Here is an 18,477-nt window from a genome sequence, read left to right on the forward strand (position 1 = left end):
AATAATTGCATCAAAAGTCCTTCTTATGCCACAAGTCACTAGCACTCCGAAGCGAAGCGTGTTAAAGGAAGCAAAAAGCCCGTTACGAAAGAGGCTGATTGCGAACGAGCTTTCGGAAAGCTCTTTTTGCGAAAGTAGTACAATTAGCGCAGTAACTTTGTAATTTGCATTGTTGCAAAGCTGACACTGCGCTCATGCAGCAGCGTTAAATGCATTGTCTGCAACGGTGCAGATGCAATTTCAGAAACGGAAAAACGAATATATTTTAAATAAGTAATTATATCGTCCTGACAGATTAAACATTGTTATAATTCTACTAGGAAAGTGTTATGGAAATAATATCCTCGGCTTTGCAGGATAAATTAAAATGAAGGCGTTTTGAATACCACTATTAAAGTACTTTGTTTATTTTTTAAGCTCGTACATTTTATTAACAAAATAATAATTCAGGAACAAGTACCATTTTTGAAAGGATATTTTTCACTAAAGAAAAACGTTGTTGGAAAGTTTTAATATGTATTGTTCTAATTTCAAAAAGCACAATAAATAAAATAAAGATTCGTAGAAAAATATTTCAAATATTATTATTAAAAAAATTGTTCAATTTCTGAATTTAAAAACTGTGTTTTAAAATTCATGGTTCATAACTTGTGATGTAGTGGAAACATATTTATTTTATATATATATGTAAGGTAATTTTTATATCACGTTAATTAAAAAGTTTAATTTTTAACATTATTGATGAATGCTCATGAAATCGTAGTCGTACAGGAGAAAGTGACCAACTAACAAAACGTAAAATGTTCAGGAGGGCCATTAAGTCACTTTTGCTTGGTAAGAAAATAAACATCAATGCAGTTAGTCATTTTTAACATGTCATCATATTATATTATACTTCCAAGTTTAAAATCGCTTTAGGATTTTTTTAGGGCAATATTAAGCTAGTAAGATATCAAATAATCAACAATCACGTTTTTGTTTAAAAAAATGCATTTGGTCACTTCCTCCTGTATGACTACGAAATGATTAATGCATTTATAAATTAAAAATGATTCAGTGAAAAAGAAATATATGTATGTAAAAGCATTATAAATTTAGAACCTTATGCATTTACAATATGAACTCATTGGTCTGATGCACGGCTGAGGACATCAGTGGGCTAGAATGGACTAATCAACGACATATAATGGCGGCCATATGCGGAAAATAGTCAGTTCAGCGGTCGGAATGTAGTGTCAGTGGTAAACATGGATACAAGTTAAAAGTGGATGATATAGTTGTTGTACAGAAATAGCTGCATTCAACCCCTTAGAAAACATGCTTTCCTGGTAGGATAAAAATAGAAATCCACAGTATTTATTTTGTTTTAATTCACCCTTAAAAAGTGGGAATAAATTGTTTGATATATCATCATCAGGAGTTCAATTGGTTTTAATTTTAATTATATTATTTATTGATTCGGCATTAACTTTGTGGAATGACATGATTATTTCATTAAAATTAAACACTTGAATAAACCACTTTATTGAGCTTTATTTTTATTTACGACTAGTTTCAAAAACGACAGTTGTTTTCATCTTCTGGTACAAATTAAAACATTAGTTTTAATTTGTACCAGAATATGAAAACAACTGTCGTTTTCGAAACTAGTCGTAAATAAAAATAAAACTCGATAAAGTGGTATATTCAAGTGTTAAATTTAAATAAAATAATTTTAATTGTTAAATTTTAATATTCATTTGGTAACGACTATTGCTGAAATTAATTGGAACATGTGTTTCGGTAAATATCGAATACCAATTATATGATAAGACAAACAAGACATAAAAATAAACTTTGTGACAAATCTAGATTAAAATAAGATATTAAATCCATTGTATCAATTGCATTTTATATATTGTATTGTTTTTAGTGATAAACCTCCTTTATTTATTATTTATTATACACATTCACTGTCATTTTTAAATAACATAAACTTAATATGCTTTAAATCCTTGTACATAATAGGCATGAAGAATTTTCTAAGGCAAGTAATAAATATTATAAAAAAATAATTAAAAAAAGTACCAATTATTTTTTGACATCTCATCAAAGATGATGAAGAATATTACACAGCAAAAGCGCCCTTTCTGTAAATGGCGGGATGCGGAAAAGCGTAATATGACAATTTATGTGTTATAATAATTACCGTAGAGATAACACTGAAGTACATAACACTTCAAAATTGACGATTTATGTTAGATATTAATATTATCATCGAAGATATGTAATGCATATATTTAAAAAAATGAAGTCTGGGCATTACGGGGCTAATGACCGTCATAGGCTGGTTTGAGTGATCACTTTACACACGTGTAACATTCACCAATACTACCCATTATTAACAACCACACTACTCAAATTCTTGGAAGTTCTATATATATGAACCAATTTAGAAACCTTGTTCTTGAATCACTAGAACTTCACTAGATACATCTATTGGTGAGATGTAAAGAATTCTTCTTCATCTTTGATGAGATGTCAAAAAATAATATGAAAATAACTCCTGTAATTGGAAATAATCCAGATTTTGTGAACAAGTATTTGGACACACTCAAAATGTTGTAAAAGTATGTACCAATCATAATGATGATGAATGTATCCATCAAATTAAAGTACGAAAAAAATAGACGAATTCATTAAAAAAATAGCATGGCGAAGGCGGTATGATGAAACCAATATTAATTATTTTAAAAAACAATTAATGTAGTTTTATTATTTGATTTTACTTTTTTTGGCGCGTTGACTTCTTTTGAAATAATTAAAAAAGAAGATAATATGCCACGATTTTAGAGCTTAAAATAAAAATGTTAAAAAATCATTATAAACCATTTTCTCGTATTGTGAAACTTGATGATTTTTACTGTTATTTATATATATTTTTATTAATTCTGAAAATTTTCACGTTAACATTTGCTAAAAATACAGTCATGAATTTATTACGGAATTTAAGAGTTTTAAGGAAGATCATAAAAATTACATTATTATTTTAGCTTACAAGGTATTGTTAATAAAAAAGCTGGCCTATTCATATACATCTTTTCATATACCATGTACCCATTTCAAATACAAAATCTAACTGGTAGTATTTTCCGAATTTATCGTATTTAATAACATCATCAAAACCGATAAATCTATTGTTAATATTGAAAATGCCAACAAGATTAAATATCTACGAATGTAGAGCTGTTCCCATGACATTTAAGTAGAGCCTTAAAACTCCCTTATCTATACCAGTCTACGCGGAACATTTGTAGGCAACTAATAACTTCTGGCTTAGTTATAAACAAAAGTTTGTATTTCATAACAGCAGGGGCTGTTGTGTTGTTATCCCCAAACACGGTACAAGCTTTACGACCTTATGTGAAATTGGTACAAACCTTTTAAATGGGCATCTCTAATACGTTTATTTCTGCGACATGCCTTATTGTTTTGGTGTTCTGGATAGTAACCCTAATTTTCTATTAATTTTATTGATTTGAACCTCAAATATCCTACAAAAAAACTGTAAATAAATGAAAACAAGAAATAAATGAAAAATAAACAATGTTTCAAAATTGGTTCATATATCGCTCACTCCTTTCAAGAACGTCATAAATCAAAAAACTTGATTTTTCAGCAGAACGTTTTTTAAGTTTAAAAATATAATACAATGTATTAAAAATAAATATCAAGCCACTTATTGAACTTTTTACTGTGCAATAGATCTTTTTAGGTACAACCTGAAGGTTTTTTCTCCATTTGAAAAATATTTAGTATATTTGAAAAAATAATTAAACGATACGTTTTCTTCAAAATGCAAAAACAACATTTTCTGCCCTGAAGCGGGTAAATATTACGTTAAAAATATGCCTCTTTTGCTGGGATATAGTACATTTTCTGGACATTCCGAAAACATGAAGAAGTCAAAATTGACGATTTTTGATTTATGACGTTCTTGAAAGTAGTGAGCGATATATAGAACTTCCAAGAATTTAACTGTCAATAATAGGTAGAATTGGTGAATGTTAAACGTGTGTAAAGTAATCACTGAAACCAGCCTATGACGGTCGTCAGCCCCGTAAATGCCCAGACTTCCATATTCTTCTTCATCTTTGATGAGATGTCAAAAATATAATATGAAAATAACTCCTGTAATTAGAGATAATCCAGATTTTGTGAACAAGTTTTTGGACACACTCAAAATGTTGTTAGCATTATTACCAAGTAAAATTTTAAATAAAAATGCATATTTATTCTAAAAAAAAGTGACTGTAATTAATGAATTAAAATATAAAATGTTAAAATTATTTATTCGTAATGAAATAATCAAATCATCTGTTGTTCTTGTCACAAAATCTGTTTTCCTTCACAGTAATATACGATTGCTCCATGGTATAATTTGTGTATTTTGATTGCGGTCTCGTTTTTCGCTGTAAAATTAAATTATCTCCAAAGGCCACGGTATTGCTGGCAGAGCCGGAACGCTCTGTGTTCACTAAACCTCGGTACACTGTGTTTGCCATTGTATAATGTTGCAATGGGGTGGATAAGTCAGACGTAGGTATACGGTTTTATGTAAAGTGTTCCCACCCCGAGGTCTTGGTATCTCAAGATGCGCAATAGGAACGAAGGTAACAAACAGCACACGTTTTAACCCCATCTTCTAGTTAGTTAAACTTAATTATTTTATCTTATTTTCATGACGTTCTCTGAAACTCCATCTGCTTTTACGAAAGACAATTAAAATGCAAATTAAAACTTCACGTTATATTCTTGGTGCCATATTTTTTGTCGAAGTGAGAATTTTTTGGGTAATTATACAAAAAATGCGAAATACGAGTACAAAATACATTTGTGTATACACACTCTCTCAGGTAAGGTGAGGCTCATACTATAATTAATTTTAATAGTTATGTGGGTATATCTTGTCATTTACAAATATTTAATGTATTTTACTTATGGTTGATAAATATTTTTGCCATCGCAATGTTTCGATTCAGATATTTATTACAGATATCTTTTAGTCTTTTACCGATAGAACTGAAAGACTGCATAAAAAAACTTCAATTTTAGTCAGCTTTTAAAGCGCGAATTTATTTCATGCCAATAAAACTTGAGAAATCATTTTTATTGTACGAGTAAAGTAAGAAATAAAAAAATTATATGTAATTATTTGTGCTTCGTGCTTTCACTAATAAAATAGTATATTACTTAGTGAACTTTGAAAAATCGGAAAAATAAATATGTATGTACTGTCAGATGCGATCTTTTACCGATTGATTTAATTTTAATTTTTTATCGACTTTCAGCAATATCACAACACGGAGTAATCAATATTGATACAATTATTTTAAAGAATCTTCATTTCCTAAGAAAATTATACTATTTATCGATTTGGCATCGAATGTGTGAACAAACATTATTAAAATACTTGTTAAAAACCACTTTTTGAGTTTAGTATTGTAAACACGAGAAGTTATGAAAACTACAGATGTTCTCATTAACAGTTGAAAATACAAAACTGATGAAAATATCTGTAGTTTTCGAAACTAGTCATGTTTACTTTAATAAACTTAAAAACTGATCTTTTATAAGTGTTATATATTATTTTATATTCAGAGAAAAGTAAAGATTGTAGTTTAAAAAAATATCGCCATAATAACAAACATAAAATATTACATCAATAAATAATTTATTCAAATTGAATTCGGTTGAAAATATTTTATAATGTAATTAACCACAAAAGTCTCCTGTGAATTTAAAATTATTTTCGTGATCACAAAGGATAATTGTAAGATATTAAATTTGTATAAATTAATTGGGATGAAAGGGTTAAGGGTAGTTCAAAGCTAACTGCGAACTTGCGAGCTCATTTACATGGACATTCAATATTGTTATGGGCGGAATATGACGCTAATTTCTAGTCTGTACTCTCTCTAGAACTATACCAGAATACTAGCTTATGGAATATGTATACTGTGAACTGTGCATATGAAATTTAACAAGGACTCTGTAATCGCTTGGGTTATATTTTGTAATAATTTTTTAGATAGAAAAACGAAAAAAAGGAATCGTTTTTTCAAAACCAGTATTTAACACACGAGGTCTTTCAATTTTAAATGAGACTCGTCATTCTTAAAAACGTAGTATTTTTTTAAACAAATGTTTTTTTTTGTTACAAATGCAATGATTTTTTAAATATTTTTTTTTTGCATTTCTTAAAACTGACTTGAATTTTAGTCTTAGGGTCTTAGTCTAAGAATTAGGGTCGCATAGCTATCAAACACTTTTTTTTAAACATTTTAAAAATATAGACACAAGAAAACATAGAATGATCAAATATTTAAAATACTCTTCTTTTATTCAAAAGAGAAACATTTGTGTTTATATAATTTTCAAAAATACTTCAATTTCATACTATCTCTATGACCCTACTCGGTTCCTTATAAGAAATAGATACAAATTCTGTTTGAGTGGGTTAGAACCAAAAGACTCTGACTCAAGAGTCCGTAACACTAACCATAGAACCACAACTCTCTCTCTCAACTCACAAATCTCTGTGTTCGATTTACAACATTTTGAGTGCGTCCAAATACTTGTTCACAAAATCTGGATTATCTCCAATTACAGGAGTTATTTCATTTTTTTTGACATCTCATCAAAACTGTATCACGTGTGTAAAGTGATCACTTAAACCAGCCGATGACGGTCGTCAGGCCCGTAAATGCCCAGACTTCCATATTCTTATTCATCTTTGATGAAATGTCAAAAAAAAAAATCTGTGTTCGATAATTTTTTAGAGATTTTTTTTTCATTTTAAAATATTAACCACTAGTTTCAACAGTTCTCACAAAAAGATTTTTATTCAAAAGATCAAATCTTATTACTATCAAGAAAAATAATTCGGACCCAATTTCTTATATTCGCAGTGCAGAAAATTCGCCTCTACAATGTCAAAGTTCAAGAATATCGGTGGAATAATAGCCCCTTACAAGACGGCATAATTACCGCTTGTGTCTTCACAAAGACGGCGGTGATTTCGGGGGAAAAGTCTCGTAGCTGAGAACATTCGTATTGAATTAGATGGAGGTTCGCCAATGTTCTTCGCAACTAATTGTTAAATTTAGTTTAGCTAATGGAATCCAGGTTTCTATTATATAATAGTTATTTTACTATAGAAAATTAAGGACGATCGTGTTCTTATATTAGGCATTTACGTTGGAAAATATTTTCCTTTTATTCTAACAAATGTTAAAATGATTTAAGAAAACACTTGTTTTATACCACTTGAATTTTATTAAAGACAAATAATAAAAAAAAAAAAAAAATTCGCTCGCTTCTTTCAAGAACGTCATAAATCAAAAATCGTCAATTTTATTTGTGCATGTTTTCGGAATACTTAGTAAATGTACTATATCCCACCAAAAGCGGTATATTTTATACTTGATATTTACCCGCTACAGGGCAGAAAGTGATGTTTTTACATTTTGAAGAAAAGGTATTGTTAAATTGTTTTTTTTTTTAAATACGCTTTATATTTTTCAAATGGAGAAAAAACCTTCAGGTTTTACCAAAAAAGATCTGTTGCACAGTAAAAAGTTCAATAAGTGGATTGATATTATATTTAATACATTGTATAATATTTTTCAACTTTAAGAACGTTCTCCTGAAAAATCAAGTTTTTTGATGTATGACGTTCTTGAAAGGAGTGAGCGAATTGTCTTTAATAAAACTCAAGTGGTATAAAACAAGTGTTTTCTTTAATCATTGTAACATGTCTTACCACAAATTTAATGCCAAAACAATTAATAAAATAACAAATGTTGAGTTGCCGTGTTTTAGAAGCTCAAAAAATGTTCATTAAAAAGTTTTATTTTAAATTCTTTTTTTGACGTAGATGAAGAAGAATATGGAAGTCTAAAAATATGACTAACGACCGTCATAAGCTGGTTAAAATGATCACTTTACACACGTGTAAAATTCACCAATTCTACCCATTATTGACAACCACACTACTCAAATTCTTGGAAGTTCTATATATATGAACTAATTATGAAATATTGTTCTTGAATCACTAGAACTTCACTAGAGACATCTATTGGTGAGATGAATTGACCCAGCCTATGACGGTCGTAAGCCCCGTTATATACTTTTACTTCTTCATCTATGTTGAGATGTAAAGAAAATAATATAAAAAAATACTCCTGATTAGAGATAATCCGGATTTGTGAAAAAGTATTTGGACACACTCAAAATGTTGTAAATATCAGTTATACTCGTATTCAGAAATTCCATTTATATTTGATTGTATAATGAAAAAAAAAGATCATTAATTAATTCGGCAGTCACTTTGTGGTAATATTTATTCATTAAAATTTATGTTATACTTGTAATTTACCACTTTTTCTTTAAATCGATTGTAATACGTGTTTCGATGCATTTCGATAATTTTTAAACGCAAAGAAAATGATGCAAAATGCATGTCAAAGATATCACACACAAAATTTAAAGTAAGATGATAAGGTATAAAAAAGGAATGACATAAAATATATAGGATTTTTCAAACTTCTCTTGCTTATGTCAAGGTTAAATAAAATCATCTATTATGGTATTTTTTTAGTTTAAAGCTATCCGTAAAAGAGTATTTCATAATATTTACGACAAAAATAGGAAGAAAATATTTAAGGAGGTTTGCCATTGTAATATATAAAAAAATCTTTCAAATATTGATTTGAAGAAAGAAAATAAACTAGGTGAAACTTTCCGTACAAAAACTATATTTCATGTCATTTAATAAGAACAAAAAATGTGACGGAAGGTGCGCCATTATAAAAGATCAAAGAAGCTTTCAAATATTAAAATGAAAAAAAAAGTAGTAGGCACCTTTTAAGATTATTATTTTATTCGAGAAAAATATTCAATAGCCCAGCCTCACGTACATACTTTATACATCCTCACCCACGTAAGTTTTCCCTACCCACTTACCGCATATATCAATTTCCTAACAAGAGAAAAGTAGTATGGGAACTATTACAAAAATAATATGATTCCTCCAGTTTCTTAACATTTCTATTACACTTGAGAACATCTGGTATTTCTATCACTTCCCTTTCTTTCCCATTCAATCGGGGTCAAACAAAAGGGACTACATCCATCCATTTTCCATGTTTTTATACCCCTAACATTTATTTCAATATCTAACTAAATAGTCGAGTGCTATGGTATTCCATTAGTTATCTCAAGAAGCTCGTACACGTTGGTAGAAACTCGTAAATCTAAAACGGGAATGCAACTCCGAGTGCCAGAGCTGTTGCTAGGATACTCATTTTCCTCTTTTTTTAATTTTTAATTTTACCTTTTTAAATTTAGCCTCTATATTTTCTTACTGTAAACTAGAATGTCCTTCACACTGAGCTATTTTACTTACGAAATGTATACCAAAAAATATGTGTGTACGTGTGTGTGCGTGTGTTTATATGTAGAATTTCCAAAAAAATGAATGGTGTGCTTGTTAATCATTGGTAGAATGGTGAATGTTGCACGTATGTAAAGTGATCACTTAATCAGCCTATGACAAGTTATAAGCCCTGTAATACCGAGACTTCTATACTCTTCCTCTATATTAGTAATGTCACTCACACTAGGCTACTTCACTTACGTCATCTATACAAAAAAAAGTGTTTGTGTGTGTGTATGCGTGTTTAATAATTTTTATTTGATGTTCTTATTCGTATTTTTTTCTTTTTCTTATAACCCGTTTAAATCTGCATTTAACAAAACATTGGGCAGTGCATCGATTTGACGCAGTGTTATTTTGATCGTTATTTACGTGAAAAGACAAGGTGATCACTTCTGGGCCCCAGGTGCCAGTCAGGGTAATTTAAAAAAACATAAGATTGGAAAATCAGTAATATATTTTTTTATACCATCTGGGAATCGAATTTGGGGCCTCTAGCACGTTAGCTTAACGCGCTAACCATTACACTATGGAGGCTGATAACCATTCATATAATGTACCGTAGAACGGGGCTACTTGAACTTTGATGTGTTACTTGAGCCCAGTACAAAAATATTTAGATCTGTATTTGGTCTACAATAATGAACGTATTGACATGACTCATTGTTTCCTTAGCATGATACACTTATTGTCACGATACGTTCATTATTGTAGACCAAATACAGATTTAAATCTCTTTTTTGTACTGGGCTCAAGTAACACATCATAGCTCAAGTAGCCCCGTGCTACGGTAGTCTTTTAATATATTTTTTTAATTTACCCCATATGCCATATGAAGCACTAAGGTTTGTTACAAACTTTACTTCAAGGTTTGAAATAAATATAAATAAATAAATGATTTAACACTTTTTAATCACATGCCATAGCCAACGTCTTAATATATTTAAAGGCATTTTTAAAACCATTTTACTCGGGCATCATTCAGGAAATGTAATTGACTGAATGAAATCATTTAACACTTTTCCTGTAGATTCACGGCGGCTGTGAGAACGCGGAGTGCCAAAGTGGCGATGAAATTTAATAATAAAAAAATAATTGCTCGCCATTTCGCTGAGGGGTAAATAAAGATAAGAGTTGAGCTGTTCCCGGTTAGGGATGGGACCCTCTGTCTTCCATTCCATTCAATAAGATGTAGTGGAAATTGATTTGCTTCCCTTATTATTGGTGTGAATAGCTTTCTAATACATTGTACTAACTACAAAGAGGGGCATTGTTAACGAACGAAATTCAAAAAGGTTTTTTTTTCTTGACGATTTTATATTGAACTGTCCCAGAAAAATCTTGTAAATTTGAGAAAAATATTTGGTAAAATAAATTTATTACATTTTTTTATAAATTCAACTTTCGCATTGACTTTTCATGGTGGTACTGCATTTTATATAATAAAGTAACTACTAAATAGTTTTTCTACAAAAACTGATGAAATCGGTTACGACGAAACCCTGTAACTGATCAAATAAAATATATGAAAAAAAAAACTATACAGTTTATTATATACAATATTTTTTAACATGTTAAAACATATGTAATTATGTAAAAATAATACATTTATTTACATCTCACATAGATTAAGAAGAATAAGGAAGTCTGGGTATTCACCAAAGATGGCTCTAGTGAACTCACACGCACGATGATGTCAACGATGGGTAGAACGGTGAATGTTGCACGTGTGTAAAGTGATCCACGTAACCAGCCTATGACAGGTCATAAGCTCTATAAATACCGAGATTTAAGATTTGTCAACTAAAGTCTGGTATCAAATCACCAGTAATCTTGTTAGCCAGTACTACTACAACTACTTGGCTGTCCAAACCTAAAACACAGTAAGGGACATTTTTTTGTAAAACATTGGACAAAAATTGTAAAATGTTGGACCAAAAATACAAAAAACGTCTATTTTGACAAAAAATATTAATGTCGTCAATTTACATTCATCTAGTTAAACATCATCTTTTGTTAAGTTTACTTTTGATATAATTTATTTCAGTATTGATCAATTTTAAAGCACATAAAAAAATAAATCGCGTAAAATAAAAAAAACCTTTTTAAAATAACTGTTTCAAGAATTTATTTTTTTTTAATTTGAAAATTAAATGGACAATTTTTAATTTACATAAGAAAAAGTCTTAATATTTCAGCTATGAACTCGAGTCGAAAAGATGTCCCGCGAATTCGCATTTACCTAACTCTTTCGCGAATCGAATAGAGCTAACTCAATAAGGCTGTCTGTTCCCCGTTCCGAAATATAAAAGTTCAAATAATGCTATTTACTTTCTGTCAATATTGTAAATTGTACCTTGGCGCTGTGAATAGGTCGGAATTGGCGATACTAATGGAACAGCGCCCATCTACCGAGGCGGGAAAAGCTCATTTGAATTCAATTAACGAATCCGAACGCCCGTCGATTCGTCTCCCTTGCCGCCTTTTCTACTTACCCCGATTTTATTTCGATTTTGCTTGAATCGATTTGTTTCGGAATATAGCCGGCACATCCCTAATGAATGAGTAAATTTGAACGGTGTTTGAAAATGATGCGGAATGCATCGAAACACGTGTCACAGTAGATTTTAAGAAATGGTAGTAGTAATATTTACTAAGTAAAACTTTCATTAAAAATTAGTAAATTTTTGTTATTTTTTATTTGATTTAATATGGTTACAATTTTTATTTTTATTTTAAACAATTTCGATTTCGCTTGAATCGATTTGTTTCGGAATATCGCTGGCACATCCCTTATAAATAAGTAAATTTTTATTTTATATGGCTACATATGTTTAAAAAAATATATATTTCGTTTCATTTTCTAGACATTTCTACTTTAATAATCTTTAAATTAAGCAGCATTCTTATAAAAAAATAACACACTTTTCATATATGAGCATATGTTTTATTCACAAGTTTCAAATTTCAAAAAAGGTTAAAATTTGAAACGAATTATTTAATATCGGAAAGCAAAAAGTGTTATGAATATCACCCTTGTAATGAGAGAAAAAATAATTACAAATCACAAATGTAGATATCTTCATTGTAATTTAAAATTATATGATTATATTTAAATTTAAAGCGTAAAATATTGTAAAATTGGTATTTGAGGATAACCCTTGAGTAAAAATCATGTTAAATGATCGTTCGAAGTTCTACATAAAATTTTCTGATCAAAAAGTGAACACAATCTTTGTAAAACCTAAGTGCCTACCAGGATATGGTAATTAATGTCTTCTGTGTTGCCACACAGGCATTTAAATTATTCCCTATTCATAATTCCAATTCGACGTCTGGCAACCACTTTCGTTCCATTCCATTCAAATAGCTCTCGAAGAGATCCTTCGATTATCTATGGAAGCACTCGAGAAAATTGTCTATGTCTAAGGAACGATTCGCTTGTCCAGTCACTATTCAAAAATTGATAACTTCTTTTTTTTGTAAGGTGGTCCGGACAGGCCAATTACCGGCGACAATGCGAAAGATAAGGACCATCCGTCCCTCTCTATCTTATTAGAATCCCCATTAGGGGGAGAGAGAGGTCGTGATTCGTGTTCTTTCAGGCGGAGAAATGCACTTCCTGCAATTTGATCATTTTTATTCTTGAATTTAAAATTGGCACTTTGGGCGGGAAACGTTTTCCAGCTGTCAGAGTCTTTGAATGTCTTGATAGATGATTGCTATTAAATGATTTTCTCCCTATTTTTTAAAAATGTAAGTACTTACTTTTCGGTTCACTGAAATGTATATTATGTAATATAATATTACTATTCGTGAACGATATTCAGACTTTTATAATAAAAAGCTTTTTTATAAGGAAAAACCTTTTGCCATTTAACCTTGAAACTTATTAATATGATACACCCCTTATCATTCACTGTCCATTTTATGTAAAACCACTTAATACGACTACCGGTTTTGGAGAAACCATTTCACCATCAAGTGAAACGTAGACTGATGATGGAATCGAAATAACAACCGATTACATATCCTTTAAGTAGTATTATTTTTTTGCGTTTTGTGAGTATTATTTTAAACACACCTCAAGTTAATTTAGTATTTAAAAAGCATTGTTAACTAAGTGGTATAGTAATACAATACTCTCCTTATCATTCATCGTTCACTCTGTGTAATACCATTAAAAAAACTCTTCTTTACGAATTCCATCAGTTTTGGAACAACCATTCCATAATCCGGTTAACAACAAACTATAGTTTTATGTTTGTTAATGGTATTTTGGGTTTTAAATGGTATTGCAAAATGTGTACGATGAATGACGAGGAGAGTGTTGTACCTAAAGTGTACAAATATTTAGTAAATAAAATGGTTCTTTTTTACATACATTTATAAAAAATTAATACTTGGACTCGTAAAATTTTATCGTTCAAAAAAGGACCTATTATTTTTGTTTTATATCCATACATATTCCGTTTTCTGATGTGACGTATTAAAAAAAATACATAACCGGTTTTTAAAAACCGACGCACTCCTTTTTAATATACCTAAAATCACCCTACGCTCGCGTTGTATTATAATATTATGCAGCTTTAAGCGGTTGGCGGAGTAAGTTTGGTATGTCGCTTGGAACGTGGTCTCATAAGGAGTATATAGGACCCGCCGCAATTTACCTCGAATATAAATGCCAACAATTTACCACGAAACGGTGGAATTTCCACCCGTCTCACCCCACACGCAGACAGCTATATGGGCTAAGGGTATTCGGGAACTTTGATGATTAATAATAATGCTTTCTTTGCCCGCTCTTTGTGTGCATACGAAAAAGGCGTTAAAAGAAAACAGACCAACTCTCATTTAGTTTGGGTGAAAATAGTAAAAATAATTCACTTGAAATTATTAAAAAAAAACTTTATTAGTAAACGTATCGCCTTTGAAAGATACATCACATTGTAAAAAAATAATTCGAGACATTTTTTTTGTATAGATGATTTGAATATTTTTAAAGAAAATATAAGATCGGCATATAATGTCAGATATGAAAAAATTATGAAAGGGTATAATAAGTTTCAAATATATGTTTAATGAAAAAAGGTAATTTGTAGGGAAAATGAACAAATATTTAATAACAAAAAATATTTTCATAAAAATATAAGATACTTGAAATAGTAAAAAAAAACTATTCATTTCTTTAGACATGGTATACGATATAAGAAAACGATATTTAATACATGAAACGGGTGTCAAAATTGATTTTAAGAAAAAGAGGAATTTTCTGAGTAAAATAAAAAAAAATAATAAATGACTTCCGAATAAATTAATATGAAAAAAAAATGTTGGGGAAAATTATTTTATGCTGTAAAAAATATATATGAATTTTAAAACCTCTATATAAAAGAAGAAATGATATAAATATGTGATGTAAATTTTATTAACTTGTAGTTTCAGGCTTTCCTGCTTTAATGAAAACCAATTGTGAATTTTTCTAGAAGTTCGAATACTAGGGGTGTATAAATTCCTTATATGTAAGTCTTGATACGTATTATCTCCTACATCACACGATATTAAAAGGTAGGAAAACTTGGAAGGAATTATTGGTAATATGCTAATCGTCTTCGATATTAAATTCCTAGAGAAATTTTATTGCACTCATACCCCTCAACAAATACCAACGAAATTCTTCACTGGATGACAAAACATTATATGGTTTATAGGTATATATATATATATATATATATATATATATATATATATATATATATATATATATATATATATATATATATATATATATATATATATATATATATATATATATATATATATATATATATATATATATATATATATATATATATATATATATATTTTTGAAAATATTTGTGTCTCTAAAATAATGTAAATGATTTATTACATTTCTCAATTTTATTAATATTTAAAGCATTTACTTTGTGGTTAGTCATTTTTACTTATTTATTGTTTTACAAAAATGTTAATAATATTAGTATATAACCACTCACGGTGAGTGGTTATATACTAATATTATTAACATTTTTGTAAAAAAATAAATAAGTATAATATTTCATTTACATGATAAATAAAATAACACTGCAATAACACACCAAAGGCAAATCTGATTCAAGAAATATTTGGTCTACGAATTTGTTATGTATTTTTCATATTAACCTTCCCTTTCCTTACTATCATACCTGCAGACAAGTCTCTAAAATATGCACTGTGTGAGTAATTCCTTAAAAAAAAGTACAGTCGAATGCACATTTAAAAAAACATGTGTAAATACATACAAACATGTGTCTCAATAGAAATTTAAATTAGTGTTAGTGAATTTAAATAAAAAATATATACATATGTACACAAAATGATTGCCGAAAGAATTATTAAAAATTCATTTGTTCCTAATCCCCACAAACATTTGACAGCGAATTTTTAATATAAATTATCCAAAAAAATATATACATATGTACACAAAATGATTGCCGAAAGAATTATTAAAAATTCATTTGTTCCTAATCCCCACAAACATTTGACAGCGAATTTTTAATATAAATTATCCAAAAAAATATATACATATGTACACAAAATGATTGCCGAAAGAATTATTAAAAATTCATTTGTTCCTAATCCCCACAAACATTTGACAGCGAATTTTTAATATAAATTATCCAAAAAAATATATACATATGTACACAAAATGATTGCCGAAAGAATTATTAAAAATTCATTTGTTCCTAATCCCCACAAACATTTGACAGCGAATTTTTAATATAAATTATCCAAAAAAATATATACATATGTACACAAAATGATTGCCGAAAGAATTATTAAAAATTCATTTGTTCCTAATCCCCACAAACATTTGACAGCGAATTTTTAATATAAATTATCCAAAAAAATATATACATATGTACACAAAATGATTGCCGAAAGAATTATTAAAAATTCATTTGTTCCTAATCCCCACAAACATTTGACAGCGAATTTTTAATATAAATTATCCAAAAAAATATATACATATGTACACAAAATGATTGCCGAAAGAATTATTAAAAATTCATTTGTTCCTAATCCCCACAAACATTTGACAGCGAATTTTTAATATAAATTATCCAAAAATGTAGTTTTAGAATATAAAAATGTGATTTTATTGCGACTTTCTATAATTTGTATGTTGATTTTCTTAGCATGATACATTGACCACAGAGGTCTAACGTTTAATTCGATGTACAATACATGGTACAAGTATAACTTAGCTGTACCTCATTTATAATCAAAATGTCTCTGCGTTGTTCTGTCACAGTAATCCATGCAATATTGAATGAAAAATAAATGTGTTATTTTTCCTTAGACGTTCTGGAGGTCCCGGGTTCGATTCCCAGGAGGGTTTAATAAATATAAGTGATTTTTTCACTCTAATATTTATTCAATATTACACTGGACTGGTACCTGAAGTGGAGGGCTGATCACCTTTCCTTCATCTGTAAAAAACGATCGAGATAACACTGCGTTTATATGAAGCAGTGCCCTATGCACCATTGGGGTGCGGTAAGGGATTTATTATTATTCCTTAGACGTGCAAGCATTTTATCACCATAAATAAAATACCCAAACCAATTTTACAGCCTATATTTTGAAAAATAAAAATGCCGGGGTTAGTAGACATAGCCTGGGGCTCTTCAAGGGGGAAAACAATTTTAAAATCCGTTTTATGCCTTTCAGAAATATTTCAGCATTGTGGTATAAATTTTCAAATTTCACGAGAGGAGCAACCTGACTGAAATCGGAGTTTCAGTCCATTTTTCAGGGTGTGTGAATACCTATACAAATACGTAAACTTTTTTTATTTGACGTGGAAGCTACATCGTTGTTCCGGTTTTTTATTTTCATTTCCTGTCTAGACGCACAATTTTTTATTGTTACTTTTATTCTCAACCTTTTAGGCTTAAGGTACAGGAATGATAAAATAAAAATAACGGGAGCATTTGAAAATACACTTTGCGATAAATATTTGGGCTTCATTGTTGGTTTCTTTAAAGAAATATTTTTGAACGGCTTTTATTAAATAATTTTTTCAAGCATTTTCAAGTAATAAAAAAAGACATCATCAAATTTCTTAAGAACTTGAAGTAAATAATAACATCGTACTCAAAGTAATTATAGACGAATAAAGAAGTCTTGATTCGTTTATTGGATATATTCATTTACAACTTCTGACATAATTTATGCACGAACTCAATTTTACATCGAAAATTTAAGATGGAACGAAATAATATCATTGATTTTAATACGATTGAAAAAACTAGCTAACTAATCATCACACCGCTTCTCCACAGGGGTAAGCAGAGAGAATATAACGCCACACTAGTCTGGCTTTGCACAAAGTCTTCATCTCTTCCACATTCATGCATCTAACATACACGATTTAACAACATATAAACACTGGATATCATCGTTTATTATTTTCTTTATAGATAATAAAAGAATTTAAGTTCTGAATTGATAATATGTACTTTTATTGTAATCCTTTTGTACTTATGTGAACTTAATACGATATTTATGATAGTGAATAACAAGTTTGAATTAATAAAATTTATACATTTAATATTTAAGTTTTACTCGGTAAATACAACTTTTTCATCGATACAGTGGTATTTACCAAGCAAAACGTAAATTAAAACTTGAAAGATTTTACCACAGAAATATTGGTATTTTCCAAGTAAAATTTATATTAAATCTGGATACATTTTACCGCAAAGTGACTTCCGAATCAATAAATATAAATAAAATTTATGTAATTTTTTTAAATTCTTAATAATAATAATAAAACCCTTATCCGCACCCCAATGGTGCATAGGGCACTACGTCATATAAACGCAGTGTTATCTTGATCGTTTACACATGAAGGAAAGGTGATCAGCCCCCCGCTTCAGGTACCAGTCCAGGGTAATATTGAATAAATATGACAGTGAACAAATCACTCATAT

At 29.3% G+C, this 18,477-nt stretch overlaps 1 protein-coding gene across 5 annotated transcripts in view; it reads right to left on the reverse strand.

Annotated features, from left to right (window-relative positions):
- The window catches only part of cpx (synaptic transmission protein complexin), a 561,632-nt gene that overhangs the window by 74,805 nt on the left and 468,350 nt on the right, over positions 1-18,477 (reverse strand). The window lies entirely within an intron of this gene.

Source organism: Brachycentrus maculatus, unplaced genomic scaffold (assembly GCF_059751285.1).
Source record: "Brachycentrus maculatus isolate JH-2025_06_01 unplaced genomic scaffold, ASM5975128v1 h1tg000102l, whole genome shotgun sequence".
Taxonomy (NCBI): Eukaryota; Metazoa; Arthropoda; class Insecta; order Trichoptera; family Brachycentridae; genus Brachycentrus; species Brachycentrus maculatus.